The following is a 14,924-nucleotide window of genomic DNA, read 5'->3' as shown; positions in this document are numbered from 1 at the left end:
GTTGTCGGAATGCCCGATCTTGTGTACAGGGCATTAGAGTCCTTAGATGAAATCTAAGGGCTCATACACACAGGATGTTTTTACAGTTGCTGTTAGGGGCATTTGGCGTTTTTTTTAACTGCTTCTAAAAGCCCCTCCATGTTAATCTATGTGTCCATGCACACATAAACTGTCAGAGGCGTTTGGAGGCATAAGCGTTTAGGGGCAGTATAAAAGAAAGGCAGCCTGTGTGTCCAGGAGCAGTAAAAACAAACTGTAAAAAAAAAGAAAATGACAAAAAAAAGCATCTGAACGTGTTTTGCAGCGTTTTTCGGCATTAGCGTTTTTGGACGTCTTTACATTATAGGGCGTGTTTTTAACAAAAAAACTTCCAAAAACACTAACGCTGGGAAAACACAGCAAAACGCTGTTATAAAAACGCAGGAAAACGCAAGTTTTTTAACGCAGCTGTAGAGCTGGTGTTTTTAAAAAGTCCTGTGTGCATGAGCCCTAATAGTTATACTTTCATCACACTTCATGTACAATGCTGCTGGTAAATGGACGTTTAGGAGCATTTTTTTCAGCTGCCCCTGAACTCTCCTCTACGTTATCTTATCAGTACATGTACACAGGGTCGTTTATAGTCGTTTCTAGGCAGTTGAGTTTAGAAGCATTTTTTGAAAAGCAAAAAAAATGCGTTCAGGACGCATTATCAGAGGCATTTGAAATGCCAAATGCCTGTAACAGCTTGTAAATGCTGCTAAACACGGTAACTCGCGTTTAGCTGTGTTAGTTTACAGGCGTTTTTAACGGAGATACATTTTTGACTATTTGCAAAAAAAAAAACGCTCCTAAACGCTCCTATTTGTGACAGGCACGTCTTTGCTCATCGTGACATCTGTTTTTTTTCTTAAACCACTTCCGGTGAAACTTCCTATTTAAAGCCTGACGTGACACGACATCCTCCATTCCGATAGATGACGGTTTTGTGGAAACACGTGGGGCCGGAGAGTATGTGTAACGTCATCTGAACTAGCTGGACGAGTGACACCACCACTAGAGATATCGTTTATGCTTGAATTTTTTAACCTCAAAGTAAGAGCAACCATTACCTTTTTAAATAAAACGTCTGGCTGATTTACTCCCTATTTTATACATGTTTACTGGATATATGGAACTTTTCCCTGCATGTATGTGGAGACACACTATTTGAGACATCTACGCCTGTGGTTACTCCTTTACAAGCTGCCTTGATCTCTGTAATAGGGATCCATTGTGTTTGGTAAGAGGCCAATTTTTTGTTGACAGAGCACCTTTTTCATCTTTTAAACACTGGTGGACATGGATTTATATTTACACACTTTTCCATTGTTGCATGCAATTTTTTTAAGTTGTGGACTGGATTCATGGACTTTTATATGTTGCACTGAGAATTTGGCATCATTATTCATGCATCAGTTTATATAAGATATATATTGTAGCAGAGCGTCCCAGAGAGAGCCAGGAAAAGTCCTGTTCAGGGTTTATACATTTCCCAGTCTCCTCTCATATACATTCAGGGATCTCTGATCCACAATCCAGTTCGGATCTTGGTCCTCTCCCCCAGGCCAATTTAAACTCACCTGTGACAGACAGCCTTTGCTCTTGGCCTTGGAAACACAGACAACACTGGTCTGTGAGAGCAAAAGGTTGGGAAAAAGCTGTATCTGTGGAAGCTGACAAGCTGTAGGCTTGCTTAGCCTGGTAGTTAGGGCCTGTATATATTGTGTAGTTAGTGCTGAGACATGGCTAGGTTTTTGTTTGGCTATTTTTGTTCTGTTTGTTTTTTTTGGAACACTGTACAGCACCTGTATATAGACTTGTATATATCACCAATAAACACTGCACTGTTTGTCACTACCTAACTGGACTTGGTATCTGTGCCTGAAAGACTGCTTACCCCAGGGAGCTTTGTACCGCCTACCTGTCCCCCAGGTTACTATATATATAGACATCTCAAGTCTCCTGCAAATCGCGGGAGACTCCTGCATTTGGATGCGGGCTCACAGACACCCACGAGTGTCCGTGAGCCCGCGATCTCCCGGCTGAGCCTTTCACTCAGAAAGGCAGAGCAGCCCGAGCGGCGGAATGTTACTGAGCTGACACGCTGCAGCTTCCCTTCCCAGTGTTATAAAATAGACAGCACCCCTGGCTTCCCTCTAGACGTGCACTTCTCCCTTCCTGCCACTGGGGACTGCTTGTATATGCAGGTGAATTGGAATGTGATTTTAGAGCATCCCCAGTTTGCTCTACCCGAGGCTGACTGTTCTTCATGTCCTACACCCAGGGCTTTTTTTCAGCAGGAACGTGAGGGAACACAGTTCTGGCACCTCCAGCAATGAATGTATGCAAGGAGTGCTTCGGTGTGCTGGAGGGTCTGTTGATGCTTGCTGCTTGGGAATCTATTGTCACTGGGGAGCTATTTTTGTGTGGAGGTCTATTGTTGCTAGTTTTATGTTTCGGGGGGGGGGGGGGGGCAATTGTTGCTGGGAGGGATCTACTGTTGAGGGAGAGGTCTTTTGTTCCTGCCTCCTGGAGGGTCTATTGATGCAGTTTGCTGGGACATCTGTTGCTGCCGGGGGTCTATTGTTGCTGGGGTGGTATTTTGTTGTGGGGCTCTGTTTTTGCTGGGGTGAGGTCTATCATTGCTGGGGGGGGGGTCTACTGTTGCTGGGGTAAGGTCTATTGTTGCTCACTGCAGGCAATCTATTTTACTGTTTTTCTTTGTTTTCATTAATGAATTCCCTGCAAATCACTTAGTAGCAAAAATGATACTTGGTTCTTTATTCTCTAAAATGGGTGGTACTGGGAGGTCGGTAGGAGGTGGAACCAAGGAACGGAGCTTAGGGGCGGGTAGGGAGCAGAAACAAAGGGTGAAGGTCGGAGTTCCTGCATCTATTCTCTGAGAAAAAAAGCCCTGCCTACACCCCAAGGTATGCCATTGTATGACACTGTAATGTATATTGCAAATAAAAGTTTTCAGTAGATTATGCCAAAATTCTTTATAATATTTTGAGGTTACAATGGCAGTCCTAGCAGATTCCCCTGTGAAGAGCTGAGTGCTGGGGATATGGCAGGAGAACATAATATGACATTATACATTTTATTGCAAATGTAACTTGAAGTTTCCATGTTCCAGCAATTACAGTTTTGCACTCTCCTTTCTCTCTGACACAGACAGTAATCATTCAAAAAACATTCAGTGTGTTTTCACACTGAGGCGTTGGGGGCATCGGCGGTAAAGCGCCGCTATTTTTAGCAGCGCTTTACCGTAGTTTTAGCGGTGCTATTCGGGCACTAGTGGGGTGCTTTTAACACCCGCTAGTGGCCAGGAAAAAGGTTAAAACCGCCCACAAAGCGCCGTTGCAGCAGTGCTTTGCCGGTGGTTTGGCGGCGCTTTGTGAATACACCGCTCCTACAGTGCTGCAAAGATGCGGCTTGCAGGATTTTTTTTTACCATCCTGCAAGCGCACCGCTCCAGTGCACTCGGGCTTTCATACTGGAGACACAGGAGAGGCTCTTTACAGGGGCTATTTTTAGCACTATAGCGCCTGTAAAGTGCTTCAGTGTGAAAGCAGCCTTACTAGTAAAAAAAAAATTAAGAGACACAGAATGTCTATGTATGTCAAAAACGTCAAACTTTAATTGGTACTTTTCAGGTTGCATTTAATTGGGGGGGGGGGGGGGGGCGCTGGCGCGTCACCTCCCAGAAATTAGTTTTTGCAGGTAGGGATGTATGTATGTGTATGTGTGTGTGTATATATATATATATATATATATATATATATATATATATATTATATTTATTTCTTTTTCATTTTGTGCACTTTATTTTATATATTTGTATATTTACATTTTTGAGATCAGAGCAACATTTTATACATATAGCTTGCATAAATTGGTTCGTTATATGATGTGGGATCTACTCATTTAGCCAGATTGATTTCATCCATTCAACCTGTTATTGTAGCACTCACTTACATTTGTCCACATTTTGAAAGGAACAGCGCACCATTATTTTTTGTTTTGCTTGCTATTCAACTTCCAGGATTTGGGTTGCAGCAGTTCCACATTAGGCAAGCGCAGAAATGCATTTTTGTTTGTGTCCTATTCCTACTATTCCTATTCATACGTTTGCTAATACAGTAAGGGAAAAAAAGTATTTGATCCCCTGTTGATTTTGTACGTTTGCCCACTGACAAGGAAATGATCAGTCTATACTTTTAATGGTAGGTTTATTTTAACAGTGAGAGACAGAATAACAACAAAAATAGCCAGAAAAATGCATTTCAAAAAAGTTATAAATGGATTTTCATTTTTTTGAGTGAAATAAGTATTTGATACCCTATCAATCAGCAAGATTTCTGGCTCCCAGATGTCTTCTATACAGGTAACGAGCTGAGATTAGGAGCACTCTCTTAAAGGGAGAGGCTGGGTATATACAGAGAGGCTGGGTATACAGAGTTCCCCCCCTCCCCCTCCACCTCCATATGGTCTGCACTTACCAGCTCAGGAGAAATTTGTGTGCAAAAAATCCTCCCGACTCTATGATATGGGCGGAGCAAGGGAGGAGTCTGACTCTCACACCGATCTCCGGCTCTGGCTGTGTCACTGAAGCACGGAGTGCAGACTCAGTGAGAGTGCCACAGCTGTGCGGGAAGCGCTGTGTCCAGCAGCCTGCGACTCCCTCACAGTAGGGCCGACCCTGGACTTGGGGCTATGGGCCCCATATTCGGGGCTCCAGCCTCAATAGCCACCCCTTAACGACGCCACTAGTGTAGAGTAGGGACAGCTCAGATAGTTTCAGTGTAGTGTAGTGAGACCATGTCAGTAATCTTTACATTAGTGTATAGCTAGAGTAGGGACAGTTTAGATAGCGTCAGTGTAGTGACGGTTGAACACCGTCTATTTGATTGCGTTACTGCCAGTTTAACGCCATTTACTTTGTGTGTGTTACTGCCAGTTTAATGCCAATATAGTTCTGTGCGTCACTGTACTTTTGGCGCATTATATTGCAGTATATTATAGTGTATCCGTGGAGTGTGTCTGTGTAGTGTGAGTACTCAAATAAAGTGCACCAAACACCTCTTTACATTGATTAAAGTGCATCTACGTACAGCAGGGGTCTCAAACTGGTGGCCCTCCAGCTGTTGCAAAACTACAAGTCCCATGAGGCATTGCAAGGCTGACAGTTACAAGCATGACTCCCACAGGCAGAGGCATGATGGGACTTGTAGTTTCGCAACAGCTGGAAGGCTGCCAGTTTAAGACCCTTGATGTACAGATTTCAACTTCTTCTTTACATTTGCTTATAAGCACTGCCCCCTCCCTCCCAATAATGTATGGGAGAACAACAAGGAGAGGCGGACGTTCTACAGGCAAAGGTGGACGTGGTGGTCAGCCCTCAGGCAGAGCATCATTTCCTCTGTTTAGTGAGTTTGCCCATGCTATCCAGCCACAGCATGCAGAGGATGTGGTGGACTGGCTTATTAAACCTTCCTCATCCTCTGTCACGCAAGCAGAGACAAGTGTGCAGTCCCCTGCAGTTGCCAGAGTGGGTAAACCTGCCTCCTTGTCCACATCTATTCCTGCCATAGCCCCAACATTAGCCATTGAGGAGTCAGCTGAGTTATTTGACCACAGCGTCAGCCACTTGCTCCTTGATGATGCGCAGCCATTACTGGATTCAGCCTAGAGAGGGAGGAACACTGGTAGACAATTTGGCATTCATGTCCTCCAAGCCGAAGCGTATTGCCAAGTTGTCTCCAGTGGTAACGATGAAGATGGAGATGATGATGATGAGGTCACTGATGCGACTTGGGTGTCAGATAGAGCAGAGGAGGAAACTGAAGGTGAGGCTCCCAACCCCAAGGAGGCCGACATCAAGAAAGAGTAGAGAGCAGCCACCCTATTCCATCACATTCTGCTGCTGTTATCTCCTGGCCCACTCCCCAAAGCTCAGCTGTCTGGGCTGTTTTCAGCACATCTGCAGCAGATCGCACGGTTGCTATCTGCAAACTGTGTCTCAGGCACATCAATCGTGGCAAAAACACCACCCATATGCATATCATTGCAATTTTTTTGCCTTCATCAAGAGCACCTCTATAGCGTTACAGTGGGAAGGCGCCCCTGACACCCAAAGAGTAATTTTTCTGCACCTGTTTAACAGGTGCATATAATTGAATTTTTTTACAGCAAGGCCAATTCTTGCTTTCATCAAGATTACTTCTATAGGGTTATGGTGGGAAGGCGCTGATACCCAAAGACCAATTTTTACGCACCTGTTACTTCTATACAAAATCAAAGTGACACCAGAATGTATCCAAAAAAATACGTAATCTTGTTCCCAGTGCACTACATTGTGGCCTCATCATACACACTGGCTCCCCAACTGTTGCTGAGCAAAATAAAGGCAGCTTTTTTTAGCTTTATAAATGCAATTATGGCTGCAGCAGATTCTAGACATGGAACAGATCTGCCACTTTACAGGTAGACTAAGGGGACCCCCAGGCACTATATTGGAAGGAATTTTTCATTTTTAGGCTTTCACTTTACAAATCAAAAAATCACTGCTTATTTATAAATGACGTCTTTCACAAACTTTTTTTTTTATTGATCCATGTCCCCCAGGGCAGGACCCGGACCCCTATAACCATTGTGTGCCCAATTACTTGCATATAAACCTTCAAAATGGGCACTTTTGATTTTTGACGTTCGGTTCCCATTGACGTTAATGGGGTTCGTTATTCGGGTCCGAACTTTTGTGGTGTTTGGAAGTTCTGGTGCAAGCAGAAAAGGGGTCTGTTCGGCCCATCCCCTAGCAGGAAGCTGAAGCTTCCAGTTACCAAACTTCAGCCTTGAAACCTTAATGACTTGGAGAGGATCTGCAAAGAGGAGTGGGACAAAATCCCTCCTGAGATGTGTGCAAACCTGGTGGCCAACTACAAGAAACGTCTGACCTCTGTGATTGCCACCAGGTACTAAGTCATGTTTTGCGAAGGGGTCAAATTCTTTTTTCACTCATTAAAATGCAAATCCATGTATAACTTATTTGAAATGCGTTTTTCTTAATATTTTTGTTGTTATTCTGTCTCTCACTGTTAAATTAAACCTACCATTAAAATTATAGACTGATCATTTCTTTGTCAGTGGGCAAATGTACAAAATCTGCGAATAATAGCACCAACTGTTGTCACCCTCTCACCAAGCTGCTTGGCGATGGTCTTGTAGCCCATTCCAGCCTTGTGTAGGTCTACAATCTTGTCCCTGACATCCTTGGACAGCTCTTTGGTCTTGGCCATGGTGGAGAGATTGGAATTAGATTGATTGCTTCTGTGGACAGGTGTCTTCTATACAGGTAACAAGCAGCCTCTCTGTATATACCCAGCCTATCTTCTGTATACACAATCCGAATCTGGTGGCAGGTGACATGACAAGCTCTCTGGTGACCCCGATGTAATGAGGGGGCCCTTATGTAAATATATATATATATATGTACACACATATACACACACACGTATGCCCGCCCAAGCCTATGACTTTCTTTACTTCGCTGCTATGGGCTCTAGCCCCAGATCTTTTGTAGACCTAGCAACGCCCCTGCTATCACTTCTCGGAATGCAACGCGATCTATGAATCATCATCAGCCCATTCTCCATTCTTAGATCGTTTTTCATTCTTAGACGCAATACTAAAGCTTCTATGAATTGAGCAGGTGGGCAAAAAAGGGCAGGCATAGTAGGCACTCTAAATAGGTGCCTTTTACAGCTCCCCAGCTCCTATTCACCCTAGAGCTGCACGATTAATCATTATCACAATTTCCCCCCCCCCCTTGCGATCTTGACAAAGTATTTCCCGATTCTTTCTATGCAGAGAATTCTCTCTACTCTGCTGAAGCCGACAGCCGTCAAAAGAAAGAAAAAAAAAAAGGGCAGTCTGCCAAGAATCACAACATTCTTTAGCAGTGGAGCTTAAGTATAAACATTGTAACAATTTGTCCTTTAGATCAAAGTAATACACTTGGGTGTGTAAATGAGGGAAGTTTAACCACTAAACATTTTTTTTGACATTTGTTGGTTTTAAGTTAAAATCATTTTTTTTTTTTTTGCTAGAAAATTACTTAGAACCCCCAACATTATATTTTTTTTAGTAGAGACCCTACAGAAAAAAATGGTGGTTGTTGCAATATTTTATATCACACTGTATTTGCGCAGCAGTCATTCAAATGCAATTTTTTGGGAAAAAATTACACTTTAATGAATAAAAAAAAAAAACAACCAGTAAAGTTAGCCCAATTTTTTTGTATAATGTGAAAGATTTTATGCCGCGAAAATCGTGATCTTTTTATTCTAAGCAAAAAATCGTGATTCTCATTTTGGCCAGAATCGTGCAGCTCTAATTCACACCCACTGCACCAGTGAGAGTTGGGGGGGATCGGAGGAGGATTTCAACTAGACTAGAAGACAGCAGCACAACTGCACAAGACACATCAGGCTGATAGTAGGTAATGTCCCTTGTGCCGAAACTTAGACTATAAAACCCCATTACTAAATTTAGCTCACCTATATGATTGTTCTACCAATTTTTGGAATACCCTAAATCATGAATAGAGCACATTACCTCCTACACACTCACCATATCAAGTTGTTTGTTCTGAGGCTTCTCAGAAGTGTCTCATTATAGAAACTTGTCAGAAGTACTGAAGGGGTTGTATGAGCTTTACTTGCTTGTTAGAAGTCAAGTGATGAGCAACTGCTGGTTTGTGGTTAGAAATAAGTGTCAAAATTTTTTCCTTTTTAAAACTGCAGCAGAGCAGCCCTGCTACACTGGATCATGTAAATGTACATATGTGATCCAGCAGTTCGGGGTAAAGAGCATGCACATGCGTGCCCGCCGTGTCAGTTGTGCTCTCATTCGCTACAGCACAAGCCGATCACCGGGTCCCGGACAATAATTAATGTCTGGAACCTGCTAATCAGCTGAGCAACACAGAGCTCTCTACAGACAGCAGTGATGTGCTGGTTTTTATCTCCCTAAAAAACTGGCACATAAGTCAGTAAAAACAGTGCACATTGTAGGCACACAGTTAACCCCTTCATTGTCCTCAAATGTTTACCCCTTTCTAGCCAATGTCATTAGAACAGTGACAGTGCATATTAACACTGATCACTGTATTCGTGTCTCTGGGGATATTAGTGGCAGTTAGTCAGTTCCCCCCAGCATCAGTTAGTGTCAGATTGCTTGCCGCACTATCACAGTTTCATTATAAGTCACTGATCACCACCATTACTAGTATAAAAAAAAATTCCAGCATATAAACCATAGTATGTAGACGCTATTACTTTCACACAGCAACATCATTAGGCAGATTTAGTTACCCCTTTTGTCATGATTGTCTCCACAGTGGCCAGATTTGTTTGCCGCTGTGAAACCAGGCGTCCCTTGTGAATGCATCTTGATCTTCAGCCTATGGACACACGGATAATCTTTATGCCGTGTCTATGGATTCACGCAGCCAGCTTGTACTCTCTTTTCTGTTTTTATCTCTTTTTCGCTCCATGAGTCAATGATATATATGTAAGTACTTTCTACATCATTTTTGTAACATGATACAACTAGGCACTAAACTATATTGTTGATGCCTATACTACAAATATCATGTCTGTATTATACATATTTGTGTTACAGATACAACAATAATATACCCATTTATAAATTTCCCCTGAAGAAGGAAAAGTACACTCCAATGTGATTTTCCGAAACATGTCGGGATATATGCTGTGAAATTCAAATTAAGTTCAACTCACCATGAGTAGCACTTTGGATTACCAGCTTCGGGTGATATATATTGTGCAATATTTGATGGTTTATCATTGGTGTATCATTTGTACTGTATATGATTTTTGAATATTTCTTAAAATCACTTTTCTATTTTTGTATATTAATAAAGTTGGCACTTTTGTGCCTTTTATACTCATTTACTCCCTATTAATTCCTTCCTGCCCTTAAAAGTCCAAGGGGGGTCCACTCTTTGCATTTTTCTGCATTTGATCTTCATAATGTTATGTTGGATGTTGGCAGGCTAGCACATTATCCAATTCTTATAATCTGTATGTTTTGTTAACTTTCACACAAACCAATTAATATACACTTATTGGGATTTTTATTACTGAAGACATGTAGCAGAATACCTTTTGGCCTAAATTTATGAGGACATTTGATTTTTTTTCATTTTTATTAGATATGTTTTACAGCAGAAAGTAAAAAAAAAATATTTTTTCAAAATTATATATTAAAAAATAAAACACCCAGAGGTGATCAAATACCACCAAAAGAAAGCTCTATTTGTGTGAATAAAATTATATCAGATTTTGTTTGGATACAACGTTGCATGACCGTGCAATTACCAGTTAAAATAGCGCAGTGAATAGCAAAAAAAGACCTAGTCATGAAGAGGCTAAAATCTTACAAGACTCAAGTGGTTAAAGTGATTTGTAAAGGTTGATTTTTTTAATTTTTTTTTTTATAACAAATGTTATACTTACCTGCTCTGTGCAATGATTTTTCACTGAACGGTTCTGATTCGCCTCTTCTGGGTTCGCCCACCGGCACTCTCTAAATCTTATGCCGCGTACACACGGGCGGACTTTTCGACCGGACTGGTCCAATGGACTTTTGATGGACTTCAGACTGACTTTTGAATGAACGGACTTGCCTACACACGATCACACCAAAGTCCGACGGATTTGTATGTGATGACGTACACCGGACTAAAATAAGGAAGTTGATAGCCAGTAGCCAATAGCTGCCCTAGCGTCGGTTTTAGTCCGTCGGACTAGCATACAGAAGAGCAGATTTTTCAACCGGACTCGAGTCCATCAGAAAGATTTGAAACATGTTCCAAATGTACACAAGTCCATCGCACAAATGTTCATGCATGCTCGTAATCAAGCAGAAGGAGCCGCACTGGCTATTGAACTTCCTTTTTATAGTCCCGTTGTATGTCTTGTACGTCACCACGTTCTCACGTTCAGAATTTTTGGCCACCATTTGTGTGACCATGTGTATGCAAGACAAGTTTGAGCCAACATCCTTCGAACAAAAATCCACAGTTTTGTTGTCGGAAAATCCGATCGTGTGTATGCGGCATTAGTCTTATTTCTGTGATCATTCATTTTTTATGATGTAAAATACATGTGTGTTGACTCCCAATTCTTGGCCACACTGATTAAGCTCCGCCTACATGGTCATTTTTCTAATAGGATGCATTTATTTTTATTAAAAGGTGGATCATATAGTACTTCCTTAACAGATGGTTCACACCAGATGCGGTCCAGCATTTTTAATTTATTTTTTTATCTGCTTCAAAAACGCATGGACAGTAGATTGTATGGTCTTGAATGGCATAGTTCAAACTAGTGCAGTCAGTTCCAGTTCAGAAAAGAAAAAAAAAGTAGAACATGTTGCATTTTTTTATGCACAGAACTGTACTGGAACACAGCGAAACGCATCAAAAATGCTCCAGAATGGAGTGTGGTGTGAACTGTAAGCAAAAACGCATCCAGAACGTGGATGCCAAGTGCCTTTTGCACCACTACTTTTTATTTTTACCGTTTTTTCAAAATAACAAGTTGGAAAAAAGTTTTAATGCAAACTGGCACGTTTTAAAGTGGTTATAAAGTCTAAACATTTTGTACCTTAATGCATTCCTAGCATTAAGGTAAAAAATGTTTAGGTGTCAGCATCCCCCTCACCCCCCTTTACTTACCTGAGACCTTATTCGATCCAGCATCGTGCACATGGACAGATCTTTTCTCCCCTCACTTCCGGGTCTCGCTGGCCTTGCTGGGGCACCAGGAGCCATTGGCTCCCAGTGCTGTCAATCAAACCAAGTGATGACAGAATGGGAGGCGGGGCCGAGTCCCTCTGTCTATAGGTGTGCAAAGTCTATTATATTAGAGTGTGCACCCCAGAGCTCAAATACACATACACAGTAGCCGCTGTCAGTATGGATGAAATTGGTGTCAGTAGTTATTTGTTTTTTTATTTTGTTAGGTTTTTTTTTTACAATTTTATTTTTTTTAATTTTTTTTTTACAATACTCTTTTTTTATTCTTTTTTTACAATTTGTTAGGAGCCCCATTAAGGAGTTTTGGTTAAATTAGCAGATAAAGGGACTGAGGACAGAGATTCTCCAGTCCCTTTCTCTGTAGCCTAAGCTGCCACAAGGGTGGGGGGCGTTTGGCAGGGGAAATCTGCATTGCCTAGGGTAATGAGGGTGTGCCCAGGCACATCTAGCATGCGCCTAAGCCTCTGTCTGCGTCAATGGATGCAGCAGCGGGACTCGGGTGCGAGCATGCATGAGTGCCCCCATGGGAAGCGGCTTCCCATGGGGGCACTGGACAGAGTGGAGGGGCCAGGAGCCCTGGCGGGGGACCTGAAAACAGGAGGTTCCCAGCCGCTCGAGTAGGTAAGTATAGACATGTTTGTTATTTTAAAAAAAATGTACCTTTACAATCCCTTTAAAGCATTTGTTACCCCAACACTTCATATTCCTGATATGTGTTTTCTGTACCATGTACTTGTATGAGAAAGTATCCCTCTCTTTCTCTGCTTCTTTCTCTCCTGTCGCTCCCCACCCCCCTCCCCCTCCCTCTCCCTCCCCCTCCTCCCTCTCTTTCCTGTGAACTGGACTGGTTAACACCTGGAGGGGGTGAACGTTCTCTTTGTGTTGTTTCCTTTGTGTGAAATCTTTGGTATTACTGCTAGTCCTCTTGCTTTCCTATTAAAAACTGTCAACACTAAGCAGGGGAGCACAGCGTGGTCAGCTCTCTAGATGTGCTGGCAACTCGGTGTGCTCTCCTCCACTGATCAGACTTGTCCTGACACGCTCCCCCTGCACAGCCATTCATTGGCAAGATCAGTGTACTGCTGTTTCTCCTACCCCCAGCTCGTATGCAGCTGAGGACAGAGGGAATGCTATCACTAATAAAAAAGGGAAAAAAAGGTATGTAAAATTGTTGTTTTTTATAGCTATACAAAAAGCTTTTGCCTTTCCTTTCTATTTTAAACTGAATTGGTTGTTTTACAAGGTGATCATTTACAATCACATTAATATTTATATAATACATTTTGTATAGTGATATATACATTTGACAAAACAAAGGAACGACTGAGAATAAAATAGAAACAAAAGGACTTTGTTGGCCACACACTAGTAGATTTTCAGATGAGAATGTTTGTATAAACCTTCATCCTAAAAATGATTTGTATATTGGAAGATTGGACAAATGTTGTTTGAAAATGTAACTTGCTTTTAACATTTGATTTTAGAATGAATATCATTCCAGAACAAAACCACAAACACTGAACAAAAATGTGTTTGAGAAGAATTTTCTATCCTGTGCCTTCGATTTTTCTCATCATCATAACTGAAAATGAATGTCATTTTGACCCCAATAATGATTAGAAAAACAAACAATTTTATGGCCAGAATTAGTTCTGAAATAGGGACAGTCCCTCCAATTGAGGGGCAACTGGGTGCTATCCGTGTCTTTTTGTAATTTTGTTATAAAACATTCCTAAAATAAGGTGACATCACAATCCCATTCATAAATCATTTAAATGTCTGAACAATAGAACAAAGCTCGCTGGGTGTGACGGTTGAGCAGGAAGACATTCTTTCCGTTTATTCACACAACAGCGGGCAGATCTGAGCTGTGAATGCTATAAAAGGTAACGTGGATATGTTGAATATTTAAAATTTATAATAATATAATATAATAATATTTATGTCTTCCTGTGTATAATATTGTGTGTTGTGGAAAAGAATATCTTTCTAGAGCTAAACTTTCTTGTTCTCTGCGCTGCTCTTCATTCTGCATCCCAATACATAATTATTCTCCGCCTGTGCAGGGTGGGTGGAAGGATTTTTGTCTACAGGGGCGAAGGTGCATTTTGCTGCTCCTCCAGTCACCCCCAATGCTATAGCTATATGCATATATAGTCACCTCCAATGCAACCCCCCCACCCCACCCTCATATGGCATACACTTCATTTGTGCTCCATTAAGCTATAGTGTTATAGCTAAGTATAGCAATATAGCTATAACATTGAGCTGTGCTGAACTTCCACTAAACAGCATTGTGTAATCAGGAAACAAGCTTACGAATTCTGTCAAGCACTGGAGGGGATCTATTTTTGCATGGGGGTCTTATGTTGCTGGGGGGGTCAGTTGTTATTGGGAGGGATCTGCTGTTAAGGGAGAGATCTATTGATACTGGCTGCTGGAGGGTCTGTTGATGCTGATCGCTGGAGGTTCTATCGATGCTGATCGCTGGAGGTTCTATTGATGCTGACTGCTGGAGGGTCTGTCGATGCTGATTGCTGGAGGTTCTATCGATGCTGATCGCTGGAGGTTCTATCGATGCTGATCGCTGGAGGTTCTATTGATGCTGATCGATGGAGGTTCTATTGATGCTGACTGCTGGAGGGTCTATTGTTGCTGATTGCTGGAGGGTCTGGACCTGTTGTTGCTGTTGGGGGTCTTTTTTTGCTGGGGTGGTATTTTGTTGCTGAGGCGTCTATCATTGTAAGGAGGATCTGCTGTTGGTAGGGAGAAGGGTGCTTTTTGCTGCTGGGGGGGAATCGGTGCTGGCGGGGTCTATTATTGCTGACGGCAGGGGATTTATTTTACTGCTTTTCTAGTTATCAATAACAAATTCCATGAAGATTTCTTAGCACCACAAAATTATACTTGGTTCTGTATTTTCTAAAAGTGGTTGTACTGGGAGGTGGGTAGAGGATGGAAACAAGGGACAGTGCTCTGAGGTGGGTAGGGGGCGGAGACAAGGGGTGACTCAGAAGGGGGGAGTTCCCTTTGAATCTTACATGCAATCTGGTGCACT

At 42.1% G+C, this 14,924-nt stretch overlaps 1 protein-coding gene across 6 annotated transcripts in view; it reads left to right on the top strand.

The window, feature by feature from the left end:
• Positions 1-927: 927 nt before the first annotated feature.
• LOC141107518 (zinc-alpha-2-glycoprotein-like) overlaps positions 928-14,924 on the top strand; it is an 87,581-nt gene continuing 73,584 nt past the window's right edge. For 2 of the 6 annotated variants that reach the window (XM_073598302.1, XM_073598296.1), the window contains exons 1-2: positions 2,492-2,952; positions 13,721-13,752. The gene's annotated coding sequence lies outside the window, so the exon portion shown is untranslated. Of the gene's footprint in view, positions 1,075-2,086; positions 2,394-2,491; positions 2,953-13,720; positions 13,753-14,924 lie in introns of those variants that run through there. The other 4 variants (XM_073598298.1, XM_073598299.1, XM_073598300.1 and 1 more) reach the window with 4 other exon arrangements.

The sequence above is a fragment of the Aquarana catesbeiana genome, linkage group LG09 (assembly GCF_042186555.1).
Source record: "Aquarana catesbeiana isolate 2022-GZ linkage group LG09, ASM4218655v1, whole genome shotgun sequence".
Taxonomy (NCBI): domain Eukaryota; kingdom Metazoa; phylum Chordata; class Amphibia; order Anura; family Ranidae; genus Aquarana; species Aquarana catesbeiana.
The sequence above is the reverse complement of the archived record's forward strand: the minus strand, read 5'-3'. Positions and strand labels throughout refer to the sequence as shown.